We start from the raw sequence: 18,076 nt of genomic DNA on the forward strand, positions 1-18,076 counted from the left end.
TAGAAAGAATCAAATGAAAAGTTAGGAACCCAGATTAAAGAGTGAAAAGAGAAATCGGATAACCAACTCCAGAAGGTAAGGCAATCTATTCAAGACTTGAAAGCAAACTTTAATAAGGAACTGGCCACCATTAAGAAAGACCAGCAAGAAGAAACGGAGTTAAACAGCAAAGTTAAAAGCCTTCAACGTAGAATGGAAGAGGCTGAAGAAAGAATATTGGTGGCTGAAGACAGTTTAGACTCCATAGAGAAACAAAACTAAGAAGCATGACAGATCACTGCAGGAAATACAGGATACATTCAGAGTGCCTAATCTGAGAATAATAGGAATACAAGAGGGCCTGCAGAGCGAAGCCAATGGATGAGGAAATGAATTTAGCAGAATCCTAGCAGAGAATTTCCCAAATATACAATAGGACAGGCCCATCCAGATACCAAAAGCTTTTAGTAACCCAAATATACCAGAACAGAAAGTTCATCCCACTGACACATTATAAGCTGTACCAGCTCAATAGCCACAAAAGAAAGAATTCTTATAGTTGCCAGGGAGAAGAGAACAATCACATGTAATGGAGACCCAATGAGAATTACTTCAGACTTCTCAGCAGACACTATAAAAGCAAGGATGGCCTGAAAAGAGGTATGTCATGCCCTAAAGACAAATAACTACCAACCAAGAATAATCTACCCAGCTAAGCTCTCATTCACAGCACAAAGACAAATACAAACCTTCCACAACAAGGAAATTCTGAAGCAATATATTGCTACCAAACCAGCTCTTCAAAAAGGCCTCAAAGACGTTCTACCTGTAGAAAACCAACAAGAACAGAATACAGGCAATGATGCAGTCCACAAACAGAGAAATATGTAATCACAACAAGAACAGCCAAGCCACAGATTCCCACCCCCTCAAAAATAAATAAAAACGTAGGGAAAGACAAGCACTTCTCAGTCCTAACCCTCAATATTAATGGTCTTAACCCTACAATTAAGCGACATAGATTGTCCAATTGGATAACAAGACAAGTTCCTTCTATCTGCTGTCTTCAAGAGACACACCTTGCCCACAAAAAATAAGGAGGAGGCTACAATGCTTGATAAGAAATGTACTCATTATCTTGCCCATGTAATTGTAACCCCTCTATACAGAATTTTCACAAAAAAATTATAAAAGTTAAAAAAAAACATATTCTGAAAGTGAAAGGCTGGAATTTAAAAAATATCAAACAAATGGACCCTATAAACAGGCAAGCCTTTAAATCCGAATATTAAATAAATAGACTTCAGGTTAAAAATAAATGAGATGTGATAAAGGTCACTACATACTAATTAAGGGATCTCTCCTTCAGGAGGATATTATGATTCTACATATCTACTCACCAAATAACGGAGCACCGAAATTTAACCAAGAAAACATACTTTCAATCAGCTCTCACATCGATCCAAAGATATTAATTGTTTGGGGATTTAACACAGCACAATCCCCACTGGAGAGATCAACCCAGCAAAATCTCACCAGAGAAAACTTGGATCTTAAAATCTGCATAGATTAATGAAACTTAACAGACATGTACCAAATATTTCACCCAGCAGCATCAGATTACACCTTCTTCTCAGAAGCACATGGGACATTCTCCAAAATAGTCCACATTCTAGGCCACAAAGCAAATCTGTCCAAATTCAGAAAGATTGAAATTATGCCCTGCACTCTCTCATACCACAAGGGAATAAAATTAGAATTCAACACCAAAATCCATCAAAGGAAGTACTGTAACACATGGAGGCTGAACAACACACTGTTGAACGACTAGTGGGTCAAGGAAGAGATTAGAAAGGAAATGCAAATGTTCACGATATTTAACAAAAATAAACACAAATTACTAGCTCCTCTGGGACACAGAAAAGGCAGTAGTCAGAGGAAAGTTTATAGCTCTGAGTTCCTACATTAACAAATTGGAGTGATCTGAAACTAACAATTTAATGAGGCACCTAAAGCTCCTTGAAAAAGAACAACAAGCTAATCCTCAATCCAGTAGACACTAACATATAATTAAAAATAAATCCAAATTAACTGAATTAGATTAAAAAACTATAGAAAGAACTGACAAATCAGAGTGAGTTATTAAAAAATTAATAAAATTGACAGACCCTTTGCAAATATTATGAGCAAAAAGGAGTACACACCCAAATAAACAAACTCAGAAATGAGAATGGACACATCACTACAGAAATGGCCAAGATTCACAATATATTAAGGGGATACTTCTCAAACCTTTATGATAGTAAGTTTGAAAATAAGAAATGTATGAACAAATTTCTAGAAAATATTGACGTGCCCAAACTAACTCAAGATGATTTAAACAATCATAACAGACCCATATCAAGCATTGAAATAGAAGCAGCAATAAAAGACCTCCCACCAAAGAAAAGCCACCGACTGAACGGATTTACAACTGGATTCCACAAGACCTTCAAAGCAGAACTCACACCAATACTCCGCCATCTTTTCAATGAAATTGAAAGCAAAACTTCTCTACCACACTATTTTAATGAATTCAGGACAAAACCTCATCCCCAAACCAGGTAGGGACTCATCAAAAAGAGAACTACCGACCCATTTCTTTGATGAACATTGATGCAAAACTTGTCAAACAACTTGGCCAATTGACTTCAACAACTCATTAAAATAATCATACACCACAATCAAACAGGATTATTTCAGGGATGTAAAGCTGGTTCAATATACACAAGACAATTAATAAAATCCACCACATCAACAAGAGCAAGGATAAGAACCACATATTATCCCAATAGATGCGGCAAAAGCTTTGACTAGATCCAATAATCTATGATGCTGGCTCTGGATAAATTAGGAATCCATGGAACATTCCTCAATATGATAAAGGATGTATATAACACACCTACAGCCAGTATTATACGTAATGGTGAAAAGTTAAAACCATTTCCTCTAAATTCAGGAAAAAGACAAGTATGTCTATTCCCTCCTCTCTTCTTCAACCTAGTATTAGAATGCCTAGCTAGGGCAATAAGACAAGATGCTGACGTAAAGGGGATCCAAATAGGGAAAAATGAAGTAAAACTCTCCCTCTTTGCAGATGACATGATCTTGTATTTAAACCCCATAATGTCAACTCTCAATTACTTGATCGGAAACTTTGGCAAAGTAGCAGAGTATAAAATTAACACTCAGAAATCAATAGCTTTCCTGTATCCCAATAATGAGAGGAGCATGGCTGAAATTAGCAACCCCTTTTTTTAATATCCCCACAAAAAATAAAACACTTAGGGGTTAACTTAACAAAAGAGGTAGAGGACCTGTATGATGAAAACTTTAATAATCTGAAAAAGGAAAGTAAAGGAGAACTAAGAAAGTGGAAAAACCTTCCATGCTCCAGGATTGGGAGGATTAACATCGTGAAAATGGCTATACTACCATAATTTATCTACAAATTCAATGTGATACCTATCAATATCTCAACTTCAGTCATCAATGAAATAGAAGAATTAATCCAAAAAATCATATGGAACAATAAAAGCCCCAGAATAGCACAAAAAAAGCCTTAGTTGAAAAAGCAGCACTGGAGGAATATCAATTTCAAATTTCAAACTCAACTACAAAGCCATAGTAATCAAAACAGCTTAGTACTGGCACAAGAACTAACCTGAGGATCAAGGGAGTAAAACTGAAGACCCAGAAATGAACCCATAGATCTATAACCACTTAATCTTTCATGAGGGTGCTAAAGATATTGAATGGAAAGAAAAAAAAAACAGCGTTTTCAGTAAATGTTGTTGGCAAAATTGGGTAAATACATGTAGAAAACTAAATCTGTATATATCGCCCTGCACCAGAATCAACTCCAATTGCATCAAAGACCTCGAAATAAAAACAGATTCCATAAAAACATTACAGAAAGGCATAGGAGAAACTCTAGGGCTCCTAGGCACAGGCCGAAATTTTCTTAATAGAGATCCAGAAGCACAACAAATCAAAGAATGTTTGGGCAAATGGGATTGCATGAAAGTGCAGAGCTTCTGCAAGGCTAAGGACTTAGCTAGCAAGATTAACAGAAAGCCCACGGACTGGGAGAAAATCTTCACTAGCCAAACAATGGACAAGGGTCTCATATCTAAAATATACTTAGAACTCAAAAAACTAAATCCCCAACAACAAATCCTCAAAGAAACACTTGCCTGATTAAAAAGTGGGCTAAAGACTTAGAGACTTCTCTGAAGAGGAAATAAGAATGGCCAATAGATATACGACAAAATGCTCAGCTTCTCTAGCCATAAAAGAATTTCAAATCAAGACAACACTGAGATTCCATTTCACCCCAGTTAGAATGGCTATAATCAAGAAATATAATAACAACAGATGCTGGAGGTGATGTGCCAAAAGGGAACACTACTGAATTGTTGGTGAGAGTGTAAACTGTTCAACCACTCTGGAAAGCAGTATGGAGATTCCTCAAAAGACTCCACAGATAGCTCCATTATGACCCAGCAATCCCACTTTTAGGCATTTACCCAAATGATCACAAATAAGGTCATACCAAAGCTACCAGCACAATCATGTTTATTGCAGCATTATTTACCATAGCTAAGATATGGAACAAACCCAGATGCCCCTCAGTAGATGAATGGATCAAGAAAATGTGGTATATATACACAATGGATTTTTATGCCTCCATCAGAAAGAATGACATTGCCTCATTTGTTAGGAACGGGAGAGACTTGGAAAAAGTTATAGTTGAAGTAAGCCAGCCCAAGGAAACATAGGTCCCATGGTCTCCCTTTTTTTTGCAAAGACTAGTACATGTCTATGACAAACAGAAGTCAAAGTCTATATACATATGACCACATGAGATAATGTTAAGCAAAATGTACCCCAAGACAGGGACACTGGTTTTTTTTTTTTTTCTTTCTTGCTAGTGCTAGTGTTTTTAATGTACTTATAATGCACAATGTGAATGTTCGTTTCTCTTGTATGTACTTCCCGACAGTATAAACCCTGTTTTACTGGATTTGATGCCAGTGTTCTGCAACTAGTATATATATTTTTGTAATTTGGGGACTGGAAGGAATGCTTAAATGAAGATAGAGGCTGACCCATTGTGAAGACAAGATGCACAGGACACTATGTTGAAAACGAACTTTACAATGTGGGTGGGGTCAGGAGGTATTGGGGAGGTCGGGAGGGAAGTGATGGTAGAGGGAAAACAAAGGAGGAGGTAACAAATCTTGCTATGAAATGTACTCACTACCCTATTCATGAAAGTGTAGCCCCGGTGTACAACGTTTTTACTATATATACATATATATATATTTATTTAAAGAAAACAAACTTTACAACTTTGGCTACAGAGGGGGTGTAGTTGGGGAGGTGGGAGGGAGGCGATTGTAAGGGGAAAACAAAGGAGGAGGCAGCAATGCTCAATAGGAAATGTACTCATTACCTTGTTCATGTAACTGTAACTCCTGTGTACAGCAATTTTACAATTAAAAACTTACGGTTCAAAGCAAGCTCTAGCAGGGAAGTCTGTCAAACTCTTATCTCCAACTAATCACCAGAAAACAGGAAGTGGAACTGTGGCTCAAGTGGTAGAGGGCTAGCCTTGAGCTGAGGAGCTCAGGATGTGTTAATCCCCATGCCCAGAGTTCAAGAGCAATGACCAACAAAAAGAAAAAAAAAATAAAGCATCAAACGACCTGAAGATGTTGTCCAGAATAATGAGTGGAGCATTATGCAGTTACATGACTTAGTCACTTGCTACCCAGTTTACCAGGAGAGATGATGGGTGATTTTTGTGTGTACCAAAACCTGCAAAATTATTTTGCTCTTTCCCAAGCAGGGAGGAAGGGGGGAATGGAGTTGGGTAGAAGGTGTTTGGTGGCCTAGCCTTTGGGTTCAGTGATTGTTTTCTGGAGTCAAATTCAGAGAAATTCGTTTTGTAATCTTACTTGCATGGAGAACAAAGAAGTCATGCCATGGAAGTGGTCTTTATACTGTCCTTAGCCAGGTCCCGTCCCAACCACCATTGGGTAATCCAAGTCCCACTTCAGGACCAAGATGCCTTGACGACAACTGATCCACTGGGCAGGTGGACCTAACCACAGCCGGAAAAGGCAGAAAGTGCCATGCTGGGTGCAGCACTGGAGATCTAGACCGTGCAGAGTTTTTTTTTTTTGTGATTCTCATTTTGCATTACCACTTTGAGTCTGTAAAATAAACCATGGATTTTTTCTTTCTTCCCTCTCTTTGGATAAAGCTAATAAACACTCTGCCTCTAATGAGGCACTTAACTCTTAGGTCTGGCCAATCATTTCCAGGATAGGGAATTACTATCGAAGTAGTGTATTTCAATCTTATGAGAAAACAGCCTTTTTCCCTCTTAAATTTATTTATTGATAGGCATTTTTAGGGGCAATCTGTTTTGATTTTTAGATGAAAGGCTTGTAGGAAACTGTGTTCATAATCTGGATCCTCCTCACCTCAACACCTAAAATACAAATTTCACAACACTTTTACAGGAAACATTTCAGAAACGTTACACTGGAATGCTCAAATACAGAACGTTTTACACAGCCCAGAATGTAACTCTGCTGTCTGAAGGTGGGGCTCTCTTTGTATAAAGTAACAAGCCAATCCAAAAGAGCAGCCACGAATACCAGACATGAGTGTCAATGGCTGCTACTCCCCAGACAAGAAGCTTGGAAGGGGAGCCGGAGCCCATGAGAGCAGTGCACAGAGGAAAGTTTCCATGTCAGCCTCGGCACAAAAGATGGCATCACTCTGCCTGAGCCTGCCTTTCTTATCTTCTCCCCACAACCAAGCAGAGTCATCTCCTGCTCCACGTAGGATAAATACTGTACAAGTGGATCAGGAGCGTGGCTTTTATTCACTCTGCACTCCCAGGCAGGTGGCCCCACCACAATGTGTGTATGCACTCCCAGGGCTGAATTGTCAGGGCCCAGGCCCATGGAGCAGGTGGGCACTAGATGTGTGTCAATGGCATCTGCCATTCATACAGTGGCCACTGGGGGCTGCCCTAGCCCAACAGCAGGTACAACCTGATCTCCAACAGTCCCCAGGCCTGGCGCTTTAGAATGCTGGAGGTGGGTGGGCTGCAACTAGGTTCCTACTAGCTTAGCATGTCAGATAATGCAGCTGCTGCCTGAATTACTAATTATTTTATGGAGCAGTTTTAATAAAAGTGATACACATTACTGTATGATATTGAATGTTATATCATTTAGTCTGTAGTATCCACAAGACATTGAACTCGATACTAGCAAGAATGGACTTTATTGTTTGTATTTATAAGACCATAATGGCAAATTGAAATAAAAGTAAAATAAAATTGTTTTCCAAAAACACATTATTAAGTCTAACAAGTTGAAAAAATTGCAAATGAAGTAACTGCAAATGAAGTTTGATAAAATGCACAAAATATATTACTTTAGTTATATTCAAAAGTAAAAAAAAAGAATGACAGAAAAAATATCTATTGGATATAAAATATTACAATGGTTTAACAGGTTGAAGTGATATAGGTTATGTATTTTGTTGAAGTAAAATATAATATTTTTCTCTTAGTACTGTTTATCTCAGTGAAGGAAAACATTATAAATTGTAAATTATATATGTCGTCTTGCTTCTGGTCCCATAAAAGGGAGTGACATTTCCAATGGGAGTCCTGGGAAGTCACTCTCACCCAGCCCATGTAGACCAATCAGAGGTCTGTGTGGTGACCCTGAGGAGGTGTTGGGCACCACATTTCTGCTGCAGCAAGTGCAGCACCCATTGTGGTGGGCTGCAGCCAAAAAAACTCCATCAGTGACCAAACCAAACAACACAGCCTCAGGGGCCAAAGCCAGGAGGAGAGGCAGGGCAGACCCCAAGTGCTGCTTTCCATCTGGGTGGCCTACACTCCCAAGGTCAGAACCATTCCCCTGCTTTGGATCCCAGCGAGAGTAGGTGAGCCTATTGCCTCCAGACAGTGTGTCCCTAGAATGGCACCCACAGCCAGGCTCACGTGGACCAGGAAGATGATGGAGGGAAAGTGGCAAAGAAAGGTGAGGGGCTTCGGGTCCCCAGTGCTGTGGTGAGTGTGATGTAAGTCCAAGCTCCTCTGGTGATGATCGGCATATGCTGGGATGGCCATGTAGCGGACCAGAAAATGGAGGTCTGTGGAGATGTTGAAGTGGCTCCAGGGATCTAAGCTGCTGCAGCTGTCACAAGCCCACTTGGAGAGGGACCAGCACAGGGCTCCAGTCCCCCGACTGGCATAAAGACTGGTGAGATGGACCAAGGCTGGGCTGCTCAGCCACCAGGGTGCTGTCTGCCTGCCCCGCCTTTCTTCTCCCTTGGACTGTTCAGTATGCACCCAGGGGGGCAGGTGGTGACCTCAGAATGAAGTCTCCCTGGGATGCCACTCACACCCAGGACCACTGCAGACCAGTACCAGCACAGCTGGAGGACGAGAGGGTGGCAGTGGACTCGACTCCAACCCCATGGTTGCCGTCTCCTGGATGAAATCAGGGAAGCAAGGCTGTGAGGGGAAGCAGTTAGGGTGGGAAGTATGGGTAGGCTAAGACCCCCAGCCAGCCTCTGCAGTTCCACTCAGGCTCATCTGGCAGTGCTGTGGAGCATGTGCACACAGATTCTCAATGTGCATACACCCCAAGACAGGGGGTCCCACTTCCCAACAGGTGACCTGAAGATGGAACCCACTCCCACAGGAACTAATAAAATGGAAGTTCACATAGTGACACAGAAGGGGATTCAGGGCACAGCCTTGGTGTAGCACTGAACAGCTGGCAAAAGAAAAGGAAAATCATCCCCTAAATATTTACATCAGTGCTAACTTATACTTTAAAAACAGTTATAGGGCTAGGAAGGTGGCTCAGTGGTAGAGTGCTTGCCTTGCATTCATGAGGCCCTGGGTTAGATAACTCAGCACCACATAAGAAAAAAGAAAAAAGCCAGAAGTGGCACTGTGGCTCAAGTGGAAGAGCGCTTGTCTTGAGCTGAAGAGCTGAGGGACAGCCCCCAGGCCCAGAGTTCAGGCCCCACGACCGGACCAAAAACGAAACAAAACAAAACAAATAAAAAACAGTTTTACTTTCCTCTTGTCCTATAATTTTTCTTCAGACCCTCTGAATTAACCAGAAATCTCCAGGATTTCTTCATGCACAGTAACACAAATGAATGTAGCTTCTATTTTTTTTAAATTAAGGAAGGTTTCATTTAGTTCTTTCCCATATATGATACATGAAAAAGAAATCCTGAGGTGAATCTGTAATACAGCAAACTCCAGATGTCTTCTGAACTCCTCAATGCAGAAATGTGGAGCAGTGCATGCCTTCAGAATAAAGTGATCTAGCAGCAGGTACTTACCCACATTGTTATTGGGATAGCTGTCTCTCTGATTAAAAAATAATCCTGCCACACACATGCATATCACTTATGAAAAATGTTTTCCAACATTCTTCTTGTTATATTGCACTTATCTTTCTCCTCCTGTTTCCTGTCCTCCTCTTTCCCCTGGTCCATTTTCCTATTCCTTCCCACATTGTCCCCTCTTCTTTCTCCCTTTTTCCTCCTTCTCCTCTTTCTCCTGCTCTTCCTTTCTCCTCTGTTTCCTTTTCCCTCTTCTCACCCCTTCATTGCCCTTTTTATTTTCTTTTTCTCCTTCCCTTTCACTTTCTTCTACTTCTTCTTTATGGTCCTGGGGCTAGGAATCAGGGCCTTGTACTCACAAAGCAGATGCTCTGCTGCTTACGGTAAGCCTCCAGTCTGGGTTTCATTTAAATGACACTTATTTGTGATTATTTTAAGTACCACACCCAGCATAGCTTTTAATTCAGGATAAAATTCATTTTACATATTCTATATAATAAATATATGCTACTCACATGTTGTGGCTAATGGGTTTTGATTATGCTCTGGGCTTCAGATAAATTCTTCAGAAACAATGTGTTTGAAGGCACTCTAATTGTGATTCTGTGTAACTCCCAATTAATGAACTGGTTACTTTGCATCTTGCAAAAGTGACTTCCATGTTACTCCTAATTCAATGAACTGTCATTTTTGGCAGCACCCACAGTAATAGTGGAGGATCAGAAAATTAAATCGACTGGAAAACCCCTGGCTTTTTAGTAAGAAGCCAGAAAAAGACTTGTGGCTCAGTGGTTTAGCGACATCCTTGCACAGAATAAGCAGTTGAAAGGACCTAGGCTTGAGTTGAAGACCTGTAGGGGGTGGATACACACACACACACACACACACACACACACACACACACACACACACACAATTCTCAGCTAGAGCAAGTAGAGTATCTGTTTCTCAGTAACATGTCTGAGTTTCTTTCCTATGTGTTTGGATATTTTGAAAGCTACATCATCAACTTCCTTAATTTCAATAAATAATGGTGTATTCACTACTATTTCTTCCTGGTTGGAAAATATTTTAAAACACATTTTCATGTTGAAAGTTGAGTTTGCTCCCAATATGCTGACTCTCTTAGATTGTAAGAAAATTAATAATTCTGCCTTTAATTCGTTAGCTCATAAGTTAAGTTATATGCTTCAATTAGGAGTTAAATTGTTGCTCAGTGGGAAGTGTTTGAAGTCACTTGTCTGAAGTTTTAAAGTGGAGTAAAAATTGCAAAGAAACCTGAGGTAGTGAAAGCGAGAGACAGATGAAAAGAAATCGAAAATGAACTTCAGACTCCTCTTCAGGCCAATTATATTACAAAAGCCTGCCCTTGAACTGAGTATGTAATGCTTCTGCTCATTAGCAGGTACTCTTCACACTGAGCCACACATCTAAGCCCTAAAGACATTCATTAGCGAGAGGTATTCCTGGATCTTAAACTCAGGGTCTGGCCTCTATCCTGGAGCTTCTATTGTTCAAGCATTTTAGCACTTGAGACACAACTGCACTTCTGTCTTTTGGTAGGTAATTCAAGCTAAGAGTCTCAAAAACTTTCCTTCCAAGCTGGCTTCAAACTGGGACCCTCAGATCTCATCTTCTGAATTGCTAGATATTTAGGTATGCGCCATATCTACCAAAAGCCAGGAGTTTCAATGAGACTCTTATTTCCAATAAATTTCTCTAACACACACACACACACATACACACACACACACACACGCACACACACACACAACAAAAAATTTGAGCTACTGCTCAAGTGTTATAAAGAGTGTAAACCTGTAGCAAAAACACCCTGGGACAGTGGCCAGGCCCTAAGTTCAAGTGCTAGAAGCAACAGAAAAATAAATAAATTCATTAATTAAAATTTAACAATGTCAAACCAAAAAATAAAAGGAAAAAATTAGTTGGAAGAAAAGAGGCATTGAGGGGATGGAGAGGCCTGGCTAAGTTAGTAGAAACATGGAGTGAAAGCATTAGGTGGCCTTTGGGAGTCCTGGTCTTGGACTTAAAAATATAGAAAAAAGAAAAGCACGTAAGGCTTCTACAATGAGCCTGGCAATAGTAGCTCATATCTGCAATCCTAGCTACTAAAAATTAGCAATCTGAGGATCACAGTTTGTCCAGGAGGGAATTCATTCTTCCTTCTTGCAACCAGCAGACAGGCAGCATCAGCCCTGTGCCTGTACCACAACTGGACCCCTCTGCCTACATAGCTCCAGACACCAGAAACACACCCAGCTGGACCCAACAGCAAAATCCAATGCTTCCTCAACTGGATTCAGAGCCCAGAGGCACTTCCTGTGCTTAAGTATACCATGGTTTTGCTGCTCCAGAGCAACTAATGAGACAGACCCTTGCTTCATAACTCCACTCTACCTTACCTCGCTGGCTACCTTGGATTAGGAGCCCAGCACACCCTTCTAGGAGCAGAGACTTCAGCCCTGCTCTTGTCTGGAAACACATTCAGATAATTTTTATTTTCTAGTTACCCCATCTAAATGGAATTAAAATCTGTGTTCAGAATCTGCTTCTATTTCTTTTTCTGGATAGCCACCATTTTCTACTGGTATATTGTGGTCAGTAAATAATCTTTACATAAATAATGCATTCTTAATTATGACTTCAACAATGAGGGCTCAATTTAACTGATCATATCCTCCCAAGATTCCCGTTATCCTACCATTCCCTTGACAGTCATGAAACATAGAGAGATGAATGGAAATACACGACTCCACAATTAACAAGACACTTCATCCCCTCTCTCACATATATTTTGTTGATGGAGACCCCTGAGAGAGGATGCAAAGCCTTTAAGAAGTGCAGAAAGGAGAAAGAGGGAGAAGAAAAGCAAGAGGGAAAAGAGGGAGAGAGTACACCAAGCCAATAGGGATAGGTTTACCTCAGGCAGAGGTTTGGCAGATTTTCAGTGGATTCCTTCCACGAATTCAAAATTTGGTAACAGTAGGCGAGGGAAATCGACATCCCAGTAAGTCCTAATGAGCCATATATTAGGTTTGACCATGAGATCAAGGATTGTAATGGGTCTTCCTGAATGGAGAAAAGAATATGATAGGAAGGATCATGAAAAACTTTGCCCTAAAATACAGCACATGATTTAATGAAATAAGTTGAAATAATGTAGGTAAGACATTTAGATATTGTATTTTGATAAGGGTATTTGTTTATAATGACACATGTATTACTATGTATATAAAATACATTTTCTGAACGCTATAAAAGTATCAAATGAAATATTAGAATCATATGGATGTCCAGAACCAATTATTAATATCACATACTCTAAAAAAGCTTTCCTAGGAGGTTTCTTCAGTTTAACATGAATTTTGTTGATCCTTGATTTATTTTCCAGAAGAGTAAGTTTTTGAGAGTCTGACTAAATTCAGAGTGGTGCTACTGCATTTGTTTCATATTAAGAATTGATAATATTACTCTCCACCTCTCAAGGAAGAGAGAGAGAGAGAGAGAGACAGAGACAGAGACAGAGACAGAGACAGAGACAGAGACAGAGACAGAGACAGAGAGACAGAGAGAGATGCAGTCAATGCATTTTCTCTGGGTGATAGACAATATTTAATCATTGTAAAGGATCTTTCCTACAACTATATGTAAATGATTAATTTATAACTGAGAAAAGTAAGCTACAAAACATGGGACATTTTTCTTTGTGAACATAATTTTGGTAATAAATCACCAACTGTAAGAAGTAAATCTACACAGCTGTACTCATTAAGACATTAATGAGATTAATACTTTATTTTCTTGCTTTTTGTACATGTCCTGGGGTTGATATCAGGATCTGGGTAATGTTTTTGAGTTTTTTTATAATCACTCAATTTTTAATGTTATTATGGAGGTGATGTAAGGAGGGGTTACAGTTGCACAATCAGGTAATGGGTGAATTATTTTAGGTTAATGTCAAACATTCTCTCCCTGATCTTTTTTTTTTTTTGGTCAAAATTAGCACTCTACCACACTTGGGCCACAGCTGTACTTCTTCTCTTTTGTTGTTTCATTTGAGATAAAAGTCTCACAGACTCTTCTGGCTGAGCTTGTTTGAACTATTAGCCTCCCATGTAGGAAGGATTTCAAGTGTTAGCACTTGGTACCTGGAATATTATTCTTTAAAGTGACATAAAACTATACTAAAATACATAATTCTCTGGAAATGTAGTCTATGATTCAAGTAGCAGAGGTAGTCCTTCTAGAAATGTTGCTGAATGAGGATGGCCAGAGAGATTTAACTCCTTCTCTAATGTAAGCCTTTCTTTTCATTGGTCTGTATTTCTTTCGGGTGTTTAGGATTGGTATTTACTTCAGCTCACCTTTAAAGAAACAGAAAATCTAGGATTAAATCATAATAATAAATTGCAGAGAATCTGCAAGGCAAAGGACATAGCTAGCAAGATCAATAGAAATCCCACGGATTGGGAGAAGATCTTCACTAGCTATACAACAGACAAGGGTCTCATATCGAAAAAATACCTGGAACACAAAAAATTGAATCCCCCAACAACAAATCCTCAAAGAAACAACTGCCTAATGAATAAGTGGGCTAAAGACTTAAACAGAGACTTCTCTGAAGAGGAAGGAAGGATATCCAATAGACACATGAAGAAATGCTCAACCTTTCTAGCCATAAAACAGCAGTGAGATACCACTCACCCCAGTTAGAATGGCTATGATCAAGAACTCTAATAACAACAGATGCTGGAGGGAATGTGGACAGGAGGGAACCTTACTACATTGTTGGTGGGAATGTAAACTTGTTCAACCATTTTGGAAAGTAGTATTGAGGCTCCTCAAAAGACTCAACATAGAGCTCCCCTAAGACCCAGCAGTCCCATTTTTGGGCACTTACCCAAATGATCACAAACAAGATTATACTAAAGCTACCAGCATAACTATGTCTATTGCAGCATTATTTACCATAGCTAAGATATGGAACCAACCCAGATGCTCCTCAGTGGTGAATGGATCAAGAAAATGTGGTATATATACACAATGGAATTCTATGCCTCCATCAGAAAGAATGACATTGCCCCATTTGTTAGGAAATGGAAAGACTTGGAAAAAATTATATTAAGTGAAATAAGCCAGGCACAAAAAACATAGGTCCCATGGTTTCCCTTATTTGCAACAACTAGTTTATATCTGAGACAAGCAGAAAAGTTCAGATAATTTGATGTTAGGTGAAATGACCCCAAGATAAGTATTCAAATGTTTTTTTTTTCTTTCATGCGATTATTTCTAACATTTTTATAAGATGATTTCTTTGTTGCTTTGTATTTCCCTCCCCCACGTATAATCTCTGCTTTCACTGTAGTTGATGTTGGTATAATTTGTGGAGGAGAAGGGAAAACACAAATCGTTTAAATAGGGATACAGGTGGACCAATTGAAACAATGAGATGTACAAGTCATTATGTCTAAAAACAAACTTTACAACTTTGGTGGGGAGGAGGGAGGCGGGGGGTCGGGAGATAGGAAGGAATGGGAAGGGGAAAGAAAGGAGGAGGCAACAATGCTTGATAAGAATTGTGCTCATTACCTTGCCCATGTAATTGTCACCCCCCCATACGGTATTTTCACAAAATAAAATAATAATTTAAATGGTAGTTTACCTAGAACTTCAGTATAAAACTGATTACATTTCTTCTCATTAAATGTTTAGAAGAACAGCTCATTGTTTCTCATATTCATTGCCAGGGAAGAAGCAGGGAGTGTACACAAAAGGAATTTTCAGTAGATCAGCCAGCAGTTCTCCAGAGGGAACCAGTGGGTCTGCTAGCAGGACATCCAATTTTCTTGTTTAAAACCATGTCTTTACAGAGGATTTCAAAAACACCAGAAAATTCTACAGAAATGCTTTGCGATATTGAATAAAATTTCCAGAATAAGTATTTTGGGAACTCATCTGTGCATTCATTGACCCATTGTTTGAAATGACTTTCAACTCCTTCGTATTCAAAGATATTTGGAAAATCTCAAATTCAAAAGGGGATGATTTTCTGGAATCCACATGAATGGCAGCAGAGAATGTCCGGACAGTGATCTCATGGCCTCTCTGCATGAGCTCATGCAGGATCATCTTCACATTGACCCAATGACTGTACCAATGTGACATTAACTAGAATTCTCTGTTCCATTAAGGCGAACATAAAGAGAAAATGAACATGATTCATTAGGTACCTTTTATGCTTAAGAACACCTTGGGAAGAACACCTTGAATTCTATTTTTATTTGAAATATGGCTAGGTAAACTGACTGAATTTTTAATTTTATATAATTTTGCTCAATTTAAGTATTGTCATTCACAGGTTTGTGTCGGGCTACTCAACTGAGTAGAACAACTCTGGCCTCTGATGAATTCACTAGAATACCTCCAAAGTCATCTAGGAATACAAGCCATGGAAGTCATTCAGCTTTTCACTAGTCACAGTAAGAAACAATAAAATAGGAATATAAATAAAACACAATAAAAAACACCAAAGGAGCTTTAATCAAAATTCAGCATAATTTATCTAGTATTTAAACGTTAATCTTCAGATTTCATCATTCTGAGTAGCTAGGATTACAGATGTGAACTACTCTCAGGTGTTTGTTAGTTTGTTTTTTTTTTTTTTAATACCAAGACAGCAGTGTATTTTATATTAGACTCATCTCCTTCCTGCACTCAGCTGTCACTTGGACCTAAGGACTACTATAATGTATGGGGTACCTCTAGACCTACTTTGTAGTTGCTAGGAACTACAAGGAGTAGAGAAATCAGCTAGAACTCACCATAACAAAATAAAAGAGGAAGCTGGGTGCAGATGGATCACACATGTAAACCTTACTACTCATGAGTCTGAGATCTGAGGACTGCAGTTCAAAGCCACCCAGTTAGCAAAGCTTATGAGATAGTTTTTTTTCAGTTTCTTTTTTTTATTGTAAAAATAACATACAGAGGGGTTAAAATTACATGGCAAGGTAATGAGTACATTTCTTATCAAGAATTTTTCGGTCCTCCTTTATTTTCCTTTACCTTCCCTTCCCAACCACTCGACCCCAGTACACCTCTCACCCACTGCCGAAATTGTAAAGTTTGTTTTTCGACATGAGGACCTGTACATCTCATTGTTGCAATGGGTCCTCCTGAACCACTATTTAAAAAAAAATGTTTTTTATCCCTTCCCCTCCACTAAGTATACCAGTATCAAATACAGTGAAAACAGTGGTTATACTGTGGGGGAGGGACATACAAAGCAACAAAGAAATCATCTTATAAATATGTTAGGAACAATCACAAGAAAGAAAAAAAACATTTGAATTCTTATTTTGGGGTTCATTTCACCTAATATCAACTTAACTGACTGTTTCTGCTTGTCTCAGACATATACTAGTTATTGTAAATAAGGGAAGGGTTGGACCTAGTGTTTCTTTGGGTCTGGCTTATTTCACTTAATATAATTGTTTCCAAGTTTTTCCATTTCCTAACAAATGTGACAATGTCATTCTTTCCGATGGAGGCATAGACTTCGTTTATGTTTATATACCACATTTTATTGATCAATTCATCTACTGAGGGGCATCTGGGTTGGTTCTATTTCTTAGCTATGGCAAATAATGCTGCAATAAACTTAGTTGTGCTGGTATATGTAGTATGGTCTGGTTTGTTTTCACTGGGGTAAATGTCCAAAAGTGGGATTTCTGGGTCATAGGGGAGCTCTATGTGAAGTCTTTTGAAGAACCTCCATACTGCTTTCCAACGTGGTTGAACAAGTTTACACTCCCACCAACAATGAAGTAAGGTTCCCTTCCGTCCACATCCCCTCCAGCATCTATTGTTATTAGAGTTCTTGATTATAGCCATTCTAACTGGGGTGAGGTGGTATCTCAATGCTGTTTTGATTTGCATTTCTTTTATGGCTAGTGAGGTGAGCAATTCTTCATGTGTCTATTGGCCATCCTTCTTTCTTCTTCAGAGAATTTCTCTTTAAGATTTTAGCCCACTTATTAATTGGGCAGTTGTTTCTTTAAGGATTTATTGTTGGAGGATTTAATTTTTTGAGTTCCAATTATATTTTAGATATGAGACCCCTGTCCGTTGTATGGCTAGTGAAGATCTTCTCCCAATTCTTGGGCTTTCTATTGATCTTGCTAGCTAAGTCCTTTGACAAACAGAAGCTCTGCAATTTCTTGCAATCCCATTTGTCCAAACTTTCATTGATTTGTTGTGTTTCTGGGTCTCTATTAGAATATTTCGGCCTGTGCGAAGCAGACCTAGGTCGTTTTCTATTCCATCCTGCAATGTTTTCATTGTCTACTTTGACTCCTAGGTCTTTGATCCATTTGGAGTTGATTCTTGTGCAGGGTGACATACAGGGATCTAGCTTTAGTTTTCTACAAGTGATTAACCAATTATGCTAGCACCGTTTACTGAAGAGGCTGTCTTGCATTCTATTTTTTAGCTCCCTTATTGAAGATTAGATGGCTATAGCACTGTGGGTTTATTTCTGGGTTTTCACTTCTATTCCATTGGTCCTGAGGTTTGTTCTTGTGCCAGTACCAAGCTGTTTTGATTCCTATGGCTTTGTAGTAGAGTTTGAAAT

Source organism: Dipodomys spectabilis, unplaced genomic scaffold, assembly GCF_019054845.1.
Source record: "Dipodomys spectabilis isolate Male_0828 unplaced genomic scaffold, ASM1905484v1 ptg000727l, whole genome shotgun sequence".
NCBI classification, from domain to species: Eukaryota; Metazoa; Chordata; class Mammalia; order Rodentia; family Heteromyidae; genus Dipodomys; species Dipodomys spectabilis.